The 13,715-nt window shown below is 38.2% G+C and overlaps 1 long non-coding RNA gene across 1 annotated transcript in view; it reads left to right on the top strand.

Annotated features, from left to right (window-relative positions):
• The window catches only part of LOC148950248 (uncharacterized), a 30,567-nt gene extending 17,213 nt beyond the window's left edge, over positions 1–13,354 (top strand). The window contains exon 2 of the long non-coding RNA XR_016141960.1: positions 13,027–13,354. This is a non-coding gene — a long non-coding RNA (uncharacterized LOC148950248). The remainder of the gene's footprint in view (positions 1–13,026) is intronic.
• Positions 13,355–13,715: the final 361 nt, after the last annotated feature.

The following is a 13,715-nucleotide window of genomic DNA, read 5'->3' as shown; positions in this document are numbered from 1 at the left end:
TTTTTAACCTCCTTTATCGCCTAGCCTAAGTCCAGATTCCATCCACTTGGAACGAGTCAACATTGCGTAAACTCTCCTGCATTGCAGGGGATGACCAAATTCCATTCCTGGAATGAGTAGACACGGATCAAACTCTCCCACAGCGCGCGGGATGGGTGGAAACAAGAATTTCCGCCTTTGCACGTTTTGATATTTTCGCTGAAAACTGTCGCCCTGTGGTTGCGTCAGGGCTGAGACAACCCTTGCGAGGGGGGGGGGACTGGAAAGTTACTCAGAAGTGGTCAGCAAATGGGCCGGTACCCTAGTGGAGGGAGAGGTGCTAACAATAAATAAGAAAACATTTAAAAATTAAACACATGGAAATTACTGCTTTTTGTAACAAAAAAAAATATATGAATAAAAAGGCAATGTTGAGCTGGCGAGCGAAAACGCCCCTCTTCCCCTCAAAGAGGGCCCCTCCTCCCCTGGAGTCCTCTTCCCTCGTCTTTCCTTAAATTACGCGTGTTTTTGTTTATATTTTGTTCATCTGTATGCCACAATAATGCCTAAAAATTACGTCTATTATCAAGGCACCCTCTGAAAATGAATGCTGCTAGGAGGGTGGAACCTATTGTTAGGATAATGTTAAATATTCATAATTTTAGTTCAATAGAAAAGGGATATTTTCCTTAAAAGCTCTGATAAGACTTTAAATCCATGTCTAATATCACTCCCCCGTCCTCTACCCTCCGAGGTTGCATGCTAGGAGTCCCGATTTTCTACCATACACGTTTTTTTGTGTATATTATGATATGGCTTTTTCACCTTTAATTTTTTGTTGTGTTTTTTTTAGCTGTCTTTTTTCTATGTTTTATTGCTTGTCAATTTGTTTGAAATAATAAAACCTTTTATTTACAATGTCTGTATTTTTAAGATGTAGTTGTTAGCACAAATAAGACACGCATTTCCCTTTCTTAATATCTTGAGAGTAAATGCCCCTCCCCCCGGAGCGTGTCAAATTGGGAGAATAATACGTCATTCTAGTGTTTGCCAGAAATGGAGAATATTAGCTGTCATGCAGTAGGTTAATTTTAGAATATGGTTCCAATACTTTTGCTTTTTATCTTCCGCTAGAGATGTCACTGAATTGTATTGCATTGGAAAACTGAAGCGGCACTGAAATCTTCCATTTTATTCAGCATACAACTCTCATTTGGGTTTAAATCTCCCCTCCCCATGGATTTTGAAACATCTAATTTAAGACTCATTCTCTTAATAAAAGATCGTCGGTATTTAGAATTTCAGCCGAAATAAGATCATCAAATTCGATTCAATGACAAGGACTCATGATCAATAGCAAACTCTTGTGTGGTAGTGCATATTTTTGATATTCAATCGTATACTCATATGCTGCTATCTTTCCAAATATGTGTCTCTTATTAAATACTAATATTAAATACAAAAACAAGTTTTTTAAACTGAAAGTAAGGAGAGACATTCAAACTAAAAACGAGCAGAAATTATTCTTTATATGGAAGGGGCTGTCCCTTCCTCAGCACTTCTCTCTTTACGTTAAAGTTATACTCTTTCTCACAACTCAATTTGTTAAAACAATAAAAAACTTTAGCGTAAAGAGCAAGGCGTTGAGGAGGAGATAGCCCCTTCCATATACGGAATAATTTCTGTTTGTTTTAAGTTTTAATGTCGATCCTTACTTTCAGTTAAAAAAACTTTTTTTTTTTAATTTAATTTCTGAAAGCTTTTAAATTAATACAGCTTTGATTTTGGCTCACCGTATATGAATAATTAAAATGAAATTCGTATATTAATATTACTCTTTTTTGGGTAAATGGCTTTCTCGAAATTTTGATCTAACGTAACTTACGAAATAACTTACGTAACGAACTTCTATATTCGTTTATCTTTATTACGTAAATGAGGGATTCTCCCCCTAGGCATAACCTCGGTCTTTACGCTAAAGTTCGAATTATGCTCTAATTTTTTAAGAATTACCCCTGAATCACAAAGGCCGTTTAATAAGAATAGAGAGCTTTAATCAAAGTACTAAAAACAACTTTAGCGTAAAGAACGAGATGTTAACTAGGGGAAAACCCCTCAAATATGTAATATTTTCAGTTCTTTTTAAGTTTTAATGTTGCTCCTTACTTTCAGTTAAAAGAGCTTATTTATTTTTTAAATTTCTGATCATTTTTATAAACATTGCTGCAAAATCTGGCGGCCCCCGTCATATAAATGTCCCTTCCCCAATGACAATATCCTCCATGGGAAGATCCTCCCAAATAGCCTCCTCCTCTGATCCCCCTCCACACCAGAAGAAATCCCATCTGAAAACGTCTGCATACTTCCAAGTAACCAATACTATATGTAAACAATGGGCAAAGTTCATAACTTCAAGCCCCTCCCCCAGGGACTGTGGGGGATTAAGTTATCCTCAAAGACATATTTATTAGGTGTTTGACTATGCTGAACCAAAGGCTATCTCAAATTTTGATCGTGTGACTTTGGGAAAAATTAAGCGTGGGAGGGGGCCTAGTTGCCCTCCAATTTTTTTGATCACTTAAAAAGAGCACTAGAACTTTTAATTTCCGTTTTAATGAGCCCTCTCGCGTTATTTTATGACCACTGGATCGATACAATCACCCATGAAAAAAAAAAACCAACAAACAAATAAACACACACCCGTGATCTTTCTTCCGGCAAAAAAAAGAGCAAAATTACACATTTTTGCAAGTAGGAGCTTGAAACCTGTACAGTGGGGTTTTCTCATACGCTGAATATGATGGTTTGATTTTGATTAGGATTCTATCGCTTTAGGGGGAGTTTCCTCCCTTTTTCGAAAATAGGGCAATTTTTTTCAGGCTTGTAACTGTTGACGAGTAAGACTAAACTTGATGTAACTTAAGTATTTGAAATCAGTATGAAAGTTTTATTCTTCTGTTGTATCTAGCCTACTGGCATCAAAATTCTGTTTCTTAGAGTTTTGGTTACTATTAAGCCGGGCTGCTTCTTACTTACAGCTCGTTACCATAAACTATTTGATCATTGATTATTTGAGCAAATTTTTGTTTCGCAATTCGAGTAACAAGATTTGGACGATCTTGAATGGACTGTTGTATAATAAATTTATTATCATTAGATATAATACGTACTGCTTTTTTGATTTCGTGCCAATCAGTATTGCATGTTATAATTATAAAGAATTTTGGTAGTTATGTTAATTTTTGCTCGTTTTGAGTATGACTGGGTTATTTATTATAGTTTCTGTTGGTTTTGGGTGCCATTTATTTGTTGGTTATGATTTGTGGTAGTTTATACTTGGAAGGCTATTTGAATTTATTTCTGCCATTCTTGGTTTAATGAAGACATTTACTTTTCTTAGAAAAACTAATTTCGTGGAATTTTTTTTTTTTAACTAATTTCTGTTCGTTTTTTATTGAGATAGTCTCTCATGAAAAAAGAAAATAATATTAAAATATTTTAGTGTTTTTTCCTGTAAGAATCCATCTTTTGGATTATTCTTTGTGGGTTGCTTGCCCTCCAATCATTTTTGCCTCTAAAAAAGGGGACTAGAACTGTTAATTTTCAGTCAGTTTAGCTCTTTTTGAACTTGCTATGAAATTGCTATCTATGATAGCTTTGTCCTGCCTATGATACAGCTTATATGCCCTTTTTGTAAACCAGTATGTTTACAGGTTTTTTTTATTAAATAGCAAAACCCTCTAAACTTCCTCTAAAGTTTCACCTTAATATCCTTAGTGTCATTAGTTACAGTAATCTTAGTAGTAGTATTAAAAGTATACACATAGTGCCTTCAAAATCTAACACAACTTACCCTGATAGGTTCAACTTAGTAATGTAAGCTGTTCTTCAGATATTGTTGTTCCACATTTTTACAATCTACATGCTAGTAGTATAGGCTCAATCTATTCAAAAGCATACCCTCCCTTTTTCCATAGGATTTACAACGCATGCCCTGTGACATCACGCCAGCCCTGTTTCCAGGTGGCAGACTTCAAACGGTTCAACCACGCCCCAGTTTCAAGCACGCCCATAGGGAAATCAACATGGCATTTCTCTGAGTCCTATAGGGGGTGAATAAGTGAACCTCATAACCCATCTCCCCTGTTACCAGTTGACAAGATTTCCATCCTTGGAAAGAGTCAAGAGATTTTTCAATTACTTCAAGTGTGGTCGGGATAATAGAAAAGCAGTAACAACAAGGGGGACCTCTTAGCCCCTCGCCCCTGTACAATGCACTCAGTTGTTTCTACCGGAGCCGTCTGACGACATGGCAGCAACAGGAAAAATAGCATTAGATTTCTAGTGGAGCCCTCTGACGTAACGTGACACACCCTGTTTATTTCTGCGACATGCCCTCTGACGTCATGTGACATACCCCTGTGTATTTCTGTGACTTGCCCTGCTATGTCACGTGACACACCCCTATATTTCTTTCAGATGCCCTGTTTTTGTGTAAAATTCTCTTGTGTTTCAATTACTTGGAATGCGCTCGGGATAATGCACAAATTCAATTAACAAGGGGGGCTCTTAGCCCTCACACCTGTACAATGCAGTAACCAGTTCTATTAAAGGGAACACACTTGGCAAGACTCCATGACACACCGCTCTGGACTCCATTGAGGTCACACAACTTACTCCGTTTCAAACGCTCAGGTGTAATATGCTTGACGCAATTTTACGCAATTTTTCGACGGGGACCCATGGGGGGATCCTCGATTATAACATAACGAGAGCACACACCTTACGTAATTATTGTGCAACACTGTCACGTAATGTCTTTTTGACATTTTTGCCAGAAACCCTCAACATAATTTTCCTCTTTACTGCTTTTTATTTTTCGCCCCCAAAACGCTCAAAGCGTTTTTTTTTTCATGCTTTTTTCTTACTTCTTGACCAACCAGGATTCGAAAGGTCAATTCCCTTCCAATGGAATGCACTCTAACTAAGAGGACTAAACTGCTTTTCCTGGTATTTTGTATCTGGAACCATATTCTATAATTAGCCTTTTGTACAACACCTGAGTTTCCTCATTTTTTGACAAACACTAGAATGACGTGCTACTTTCCCATTTTTGACACGCTCCAGGAGACATTTCTCTCGAGATATTAATGAAGGGAAATGCTTACCTTACTTTTGCTAAACAATACATCTTGAAAACACAGACATTGTAAATAACAGTTTTATTAATTCAAGCAAAATTACAAACAATTTTAGAAAACAGAAATAAAACCCTTTAAAAACACGACAAAAAAATAAAAGCCGAAAAAGCCGTATCATTAATATACACAAAAATAGCCGTGTATTATAGAAAATCATGGGTCCTAGCTGGCAATCCTAGAGGGAAGCGGTGTTATCAGAGGTAAATTTTTAGGCATTATTGAGGTATTTCTGAAAGCCCTTAACAAACAAATATCGTTTTCAGAAAGGACAATGCAAACGTAAAATCAAAACATGAAAAGGGTTAAAATGGGATAAAATATAAACAATAATATGCATAAATTAAAGAAATATGAGGGCTTTTAGCAGGAAATTCCAGAGGGAAGGGGGGGGGGGTGGTTATCAGAGGTAAATTTTTAGGCACTATTGAGGTATTTCTGAGAGCCCTTAAATAAATTACAGCGTACTCAGACAGGACAATGCAAACGTAAAATCAAAACATGAAAAGGCTTAGAATGGGATAGAATATAGACACTAATATGTATAGATTAAAGAAATATGGAATTCCTAGTAATCATTTTCAGAGGGCTGAGTTGATGTTAAAGCTAAATTTAAGGAATATTAAGAGTCTTTAAGGCACATACCGCGTTTCTTTGAGCCAGGACTATAATGATTTCACACCATATAAACAATAACATGCGTAATTTAAGGAAAGATGAGGGGGAGGGGAACCATCAGTGAGGGGAGGAGGGCCATTTTTCCTTTGCCGGCACAGCACTGTCTATTTTTTTTCCACTGTTTTATTTTTTTTGTTGCGCAAAGCGGTAATTTTCAAGTGTTTTTTTTTTAAAGTGTTTATTTATCTTATGTTACTGGCCCGGCCTAATTGCCAGCCACCACAGTGGCTGCTTCGGAACTTTCCACCCCTTGATCATCCCCCCTAAGTGAATTATAGAAAATCATGGGTCCTGGCATGCATAGGGGAGGGGGGATTGTTATTAGAGATAGGTTTAAAGCGTTTTAATAGATATCTACAAAGGACTATTAATTAAAATATCCATTTCTTCGAGTGGGATGTTAGATTTCACACCATAATCATAAGACACCCCCCCACTCTTCCTTTTGATATTAAAGTTTCCTTTTATGAAATAAAAGTTTTTAAATAAAATTTATCGTGAGACAACAATAGATGTCAAATAATTTCATTTTTTTATCAATTTTTTCATAATATTATTTTCATGCAATTTCAAATCAATGACACATTTTAGAAACGAACGCACCGCATACGGTATTGTCGTCTCTGAAATAAATCGGTCTGGAGAAATCCCTATAATGGGGGGAGGGGATATCTCTAAGAGGAGGAGGACTGTTTTTTCCGTCGCCAGCTCAGCACTGCCTTTTTTTGGGCAGTTTTATTTATAGTTTTTTTTTTGTTGCACAAAGCAGTAATTTTCAATGATTTTTAAGTGTTTATTTATTGTTAGCCCGCCTCTGTCCACTACAGGTACTGCCCCAGTCACAGACTGCCTCCAAAGAAGTGTCCAGCCCTCCTCATGCAACCCAGGGGGCATTTTTCAGAAGAAATATCAAAAAATTTAAAGGGGTAAATTCCTGTTACCACCCTTCCCGTGGGATGCGGGGGAGTTTGATCAGTGAGTTTGAGTTTGATCCTCGTTCTGGGGACGGAATCTGGACTTCGGCTAGGCAACAAACAAGGTTAAAAAATGATCTTGCTCGAGATAACTTAAAAAGTAGCAATAATAAGGAATTAGTATGTGATTTCAAATATATCCCTAGGAAATTAATACAGGATTTCAAACTCATCCCCCCCCTCGGATTTGAAACGCAGCCTTTTGATGTCACAGCACCCCTGTTTCTAGCACTTAGGTATCAAGACTCCCATCCCTGGCAGATTTCCCAGGATTCCAGGTGTTCTATTATTTCTTCAATATTTGCGGGTTTCCTAGCCATTTTTGGCACATTGTTTTTCTGGAAGATTCCCAGGATTTCCGTGACAAGGTCCAATATGAATGATGCCATCAAATCTCACAAGCCGGACTAAAAGGGCCCCTTGGGAGAATCCACCGAGCATGACAAACATGCGAGTGCCGCATACTAACGGCTGTGAACATCTTAAGCAATGACACTTAATGGGAGATGTAACAAGATAAGTGACTCATCTTGCAAGATTTTTTATGAATATTTGGGGCTTTCATTGTTTTGGTAATGATTTTACAGGTTGACCGCAATTTCCACAGTTTGCTCTTGATTTCTATGGTGGTCTCGATTTCTTGGGGTACCCCTGATTTTTCTACCTTCCTCTTGTTTTTCATGAAATTGTCAAGGTTTCAGTGTTTTACTAATGATTGCATAGAAGTTGACCATGATCTCTAGACATTATCCACAATTTCAATGGTATGGTTTTGATTTCTATGGCTTGGTCCTGAGTTCTAGGGTTTACTCTGTCTTGTCTCTGTCTCTGTTTTGGAACGTAAGGACCATGTCGACCCTTTCAAAATCTGAATAAGTTCTACAAGAGTGCGAAAACTTTCGGCTAGATATCCTCGCAGTGGCGAAGCACGATAGAAAGACTGTGGAGAAAAGAAGCTCAAAACAGTAAACAGCAACATGACTTATACAGTTCTGTACAGCGGAAAAACGGACAGATATGCAGCCGGAGTCGCAGCTATATTGAACCCAAATGCAGCAAAGTCTCTCTGCTCGTGGAAACCGATTAACGAGAGAATCCTGTGTACACGATTTGCATCTAAACACGCATAACTGTCGCTGGTCACATGCTATGCACCAACAAATGATGCCGATGAAACCTCGAAAGACGGTTTTTATGAAACCCTCCAGTCCGTCCTAGACTCCATCCCTCTCCAACACGTCGCTTGCTTGTCAGGCGACCTAAATGCGAAAGTTGGTCAGGACAGATCATACTGCCCCGAGGTGTTGGGACATCACGGGCTTGGAGCTATCAACGAAAATGGTGAAAGGCTAGTCAGCTTTCCCATGTCGAATGACCTCTTGATAGGAGGTACATTATTCGAGCACAAAGATATCCATAAGTATACATGGACATCCCCAGACAAAACTGTCAAAAACCAGATTTACCACTTTCTAATCCGACGACGGTTGAGAACTAGTCTGAAAGAAGTGAGGAGTTACAGAAGTGCGGACGTTGGGTCGGATCATGAACTTCTTGTAGCGACACTCAAGTTGAAACTCCACTCCAACAAATCCCGACAACCAACAAAACTACCAAGCAATTTTGACGTGGAGAAGATCAGAGACAAGAATGTTAGGGCACAATTTAACATCAAACTCTCGAACAGATTCGAGGCACTTGCTGATATACCACAAGATGTGGAAGAAGCTTGGACGACTATACAACAGAACTACGCAGAAACTGCTGAAGAAGTTCTTGGCTTTAAAAAGTCAATAAAGGAACAGTGGATATCCTAGAAGACATTGGACTTGATCGAAGACCGCAAGAAAATAAAACAGAGCACGCTCAGTAATGATCTCTCTGCTGATGTCATGAAAGACATAGCTTATAAAGAAGCGGACAGAGAAGTGAAGAAAAGTGCTAGGTCAGACAAACGAAAGCACCTCAATGAGAAAGCAAGAATGGCAGAAGAAGCAGCCCGACGTGGTGACACGAGAGCTGTGTACCGCCTAACTAAAGAAATCATTGGGAAGACCAACGTACAAGAAGGACCAGTAAAAAAGGAAAACGGAAGACTGCTAACTGATCCAGATGACCGGAAAAATAGATGGGCGGATTACTTCGAAAGCCTTCTCAATCGCCCGTCACCTTCTGTTCCACCAGATATTCCGGACAGCCCATTTTTGGATCTTCTTATTAATGAAAACGAGCCAACGGCGGACGAGATCCTTTCAGCCTCGAAAAAGCTGAAGAATGGAAAATCTCCGGGTAGTGACCGTATATCTGGAGAAATGGTCAAGTCATCGATCCGCAGGTCCCTTTCAGTGTGGCTAGTCTTCTTTTCCCTCCTCTGGCAAAAAGAAAAAGTCCCAAAGGACTGGAGAGCAGGAACCATTATTAAACTGTTCAAAAAAGGAGACGCGACAGTCTGTGGCAATTACAGAGGCATCAACCTCTTCTCGATACCCGGAAAACTTCTGCATAATCATCCTGACAAGACTTCAAGCTGCCTTAGACCCGCATTTGCGCGAGGAGCAACATGGTTTCCGACCAAAAAGATCTTGCGCTGATCTGATATTCACACTGCGGACCATGCTTGAAGAATCAAATGAATGGAGACAACGTCTATATCTATTGTTCGTCAATTTTGAAAAAGCGTTCGACTCAATAGACCACCCAATACTATGGAGGATCCTGATCTTCTACGGTATTCCTGAAAACCTGGTTCGCCTTATCATAGCAATGTATGAAGACACGGAATGCTGCGTGAGAACCTCCGAAGGAAACACAAGATATTTCAAAGTGATGACAAGTGTCAAACAAGGATGCGTACTGTCTCCATTCCTCTTTATTCTCATAGTGGACTACATATTCAGGCAAATTGATGGATACGGGATCAAAATTGCAGGCAGACTAGTCTAAGATCTCGACTTTGCAGACGATGCTGGATTGATGGAGAAAGACAAAAGCAAACTTCAAGACTTTTTATGCAAGTTAGCCGAAAGAGCAGGGCAGTTTGGGTTACATATCAACCCCCCCAAAACCAAAGCGATGTCAACCACTAACTCACCGATGAATATCCAGCTGGGGACTGAAAGCATAGAGCAAGTCACTGACTTCCGATATTTTGGCAGCACCGTCTCGTTTAGTGGCGACTCCAAAAAAGAACTGCGAACACGAATAGTCCTGGCAAGCTCGGCATTTCAACGACTTCGACCAGTCTGGAGATCAGCGAAGTACTCACTTCAGCTAAAACTTCGCCTTTTCAGAAGCAACCTCCTATCGATCTTGACATACACGATAGAATGTTTAAAACTCACAGCTGAGCAGGAAAAACGACTCACTGCATATGAAAACAACTGTCTTTGACGTATCCTAAACATTAACTGGAAGGATAGGATAACAAACATGGAAATTCGCCACTACACAAACCAGCCTGATGTCGCTGATGTAGTCAGGCTACGAAGATGGCGCTATCTTGGCCATGTTATCTGTATGTCAAGATCGAGACTACCGAATATGACCCTCCAGTGGCAACCAGACGGCACGTGTCGGCGAGGAAGGCCCAAAAACACACTTCACAGGACATATGAGCGGGACAGGAGAGCCCTTCACGCATCCTTAATCCCAGAGTGGGAGGACATTTACGCCACAGCTCATTTGCGGGATGATTGGAGGCTGTTAACGGATGCCCTATGTGCCTTTGGAGGAACAGGAGGAGCCAAGGTCTAAGGTAAGGTCTTGCAATACGTTGTCATTCTGGGCTTTAATATTTCTTAGCGATACGACATAATTGGAGATAAAAGAAGACAAAAACTTTTATTCGATGCGTAACTTGAGTAATAAGGCAATAGGGAATATCAAGACAGGTCGTATAAAGCGAACAAAACCTCCTATATTATGGACCTATAAAGCGATCAAACACGTTATATTTGGAACCATGGACGAGATTGTGTAATGCAACCAGACGGGTTTCTGGGCCAACACCCATTTTTTGGGGCCAATCATAGATATATAAGGAATTATACAAGAATATACTGTGTTGATCCTACGCCTGGGGCACGAGTATCTGTGCAGTTTAACCGTTACATTGACTTACCACATTCATTCAACTATTATCATGACTGGTATATGCCTTAGTAGACAGGTTTCTGACTCGACAGTCAAGCCAGTCAGATTTAAGTCATAATATATACAAAGTGCACATCGTTTAAGGTGAGTTCAATACCCCCCCTCCCCTCAAAAAAAAACAACTGTCCATCTTGGTTAGAGGTTAATTTATTCATTTTTTTAGTATAAAATACAGGTCCAAATTACAATTTTGTACAGTTTGAAAAGCTCTTTCAGCGAGTCAAATAGATTTTTTCTTTTTTTGATTAATTATTTGCACTGATAGTGATATGGAGAATTCCAAGTGAATGCAGGTAATTAAATTTTTCTTGTATTATAATACAAGAAAATTATATTTTCTTGTATTGTATTACAATAAACTTTTATTTGATACGTAACTTGAGTTGTAAGGCAATAGGGAATGTCAAGACAGGTCGTATAAAACAAACAAAACCTCCCATATTATGGACCTATAAAGCGATCAAATACGTTATATTTGGAACCATGGACGAGATTGTGTAATGCAACCAGACGGGTTTCTGGGCCAACACCCATTTTTTGGGGCCAATCATAGATATATAAGGAATTATACAAGAATATACTGTGTTGATCCTACGCCTGGGGCATGAGTATCTGTGCAGTTTAACCGGTACATTGACTTACCACATTCATTCAACTATTATCATGACTGGTATATGCCTTAGCAGACAGGTTTCTGACTCGACAGTCAAGCCAGTCAGATTTAAGTCATAATCTATACGAAGTGCACACCATTTAAGGTGAGTTCAATACCCCTCCCCCCCCCCCAAAAAAAAACGAAAAAAAAACTGTCCATCTTGGTTAGAGGTTAATATATTAATTTTCCTAGTATAAAATAGAGGTCCAAATTACAATTTTGTACAGTTTGAAAAGCTCTTTCAGCGAGTCAAATAGATTTTTTTCTTTTTTTGATTAATTATTTGCACTGATAGTGATATGGAGAATTCCAAGCGAATGCGGGTGAGCAAATTTTTTCTTGTATTATAATAAAAAGAAAACCATTTTGTGTGGCACTTAAGTCATCATTGACTTATATTAGACTTATATGTAAATATGCTTGTATCAGAACTAGAATTGTAAAGATTAACTATCACTTATTTAAGTTCTTCCTTGAGTAGCTACCACTGTGAGGGGTTTAAGCCTTTTCAGGTAAGTGGGTGTGAACCTTTTTCCAGGTATAATGCTCTAATCGATTTATTTATGGTGAAGAAAATTTTCTGATAGATTTAAAACAAATTATAAAAAACACACGGGAGAGTTTTCAAAGTGATGACAGCTTTAGCGTAAGGTGCTTGGTATTGAGAAGGGGAGGGAGAACCCCATTCATATTTGGAATAAAAATCTGTTGAAAACTAATACACAATTATTATTATTTTTGTGTTGTCTGCATCTTATCTGCATTATTCTATGTGTTGAGTACGTCTTAGGGGGAGCTGACCCCTTTTTTATTTAGGAGTTTAACCAGACGGAATTTTGAGCAAAATAATTTACTCGCTAAGTTTTAATCTTGTTGCTTTTTCTCAGTAGAAAAGGCATACATTTTTTGTTTCTTAAAGTGCTAACAGCTATAGCATAAAAGAGGTTGCTATTGCGATAATAGTTTACGGATCGACCTTTCTAATTGATTTTAGCAATGTATTGAGTTTCTGAGTGTTTTTCAATTATGCTAATAGTGAACGATAGATTCGTATTTTAATTTCTTGGCCCTTGATGCAATAGGCTATGACATATTATCGCAAACATAGCTATTAATTTAATAACATAAAATTTGTGATGCAAGATGCGAAATGTATTAAGAACCTTACCTCGTTTCAGAGGTTAAAAGACATATTGTTTAATTAAAATAGGAAGCTTTTTTAAAAGTATAAGCAGCTTTAAAGTGAAGAGCATCATATTAAAAGTATATTTGGTTTAGCCTCCATCTAGGACTGCCGCTCTTTTCTCTATGTGTTTAAGTATGTTCAAATTTAGGTCTTTAAGTTTACGAGCTACCTAGTGAGAAAACTGAAAATAATTTGTTATTTTAGGATGTTGTTGACCAAAACTCCGAGCAAAAGCGGGCAAAGTTGGACGACGCCCCTGACAACACTGATACTAACCTGATCAGATCCTTGAACTCGATAAGACCAACTGTAATCCGCTACACACCCCTTCAGATGGAAAAGGGGTTTCTAACGACCTACCTGCAATTTCTGACCTAAGCGCATTTATCAAATAACCTCATATTTTTATTTAGGTTTATAACACAATCACAATTTTGCAAATTCCTTTTTAAACAACTTGCGTATTATTTAATTCTCAACCATTGATTAAACATAGATGGCATCAATGTAGCGTAGTTCAAAATAATAGTAGAAACCAAATTAGTGCGCCCCTCTTAGCATAATCAAATGCGGAACGCTTCTGGATGTAACAAATTTATGCGTAAAAACCCGGCAGTTTCTTGTATACGAGAGAGATATTTAACATTGGAATTTAAGGAAAATTGTTATTTGTCGTTTGCAGATTAAAAAAAAAAATTAACGTTAAGACTCTAGTTTTACAGTTATGAGACAAGAAGGGGGATAGATAATCTGAAACTATTATAATAATTTATTAAATTGAGTCATTCTATGATTGAGATCAATAAGACTCTTTCGACATTGACTTGTAAATAATATGTGATGCGGGGAAACCTGACTTAAGGCACTTGCCAATGAAATCTATTTAGTGGTGA

The sequence above is a fragment of the Artemia sp. Qi Xiang Cuo genome, chromosome 7, assembly GCF_049724085.1.
Source record: "Artemia sp. Qi Xiang Cuo chromosome 7, ASM4972408v1, whole genome shotgun sequence".
Lineage (NCBI taxonomy): Eukaryota > Metazoa > Arthropoda > Branchiopoda > Anostraca > Artemiidae > Artemia > Artemia sp. Qi Xiang Cuo.
This window is presented reverse-complemented; position numbering and strand designations above follow the sequence as displayed.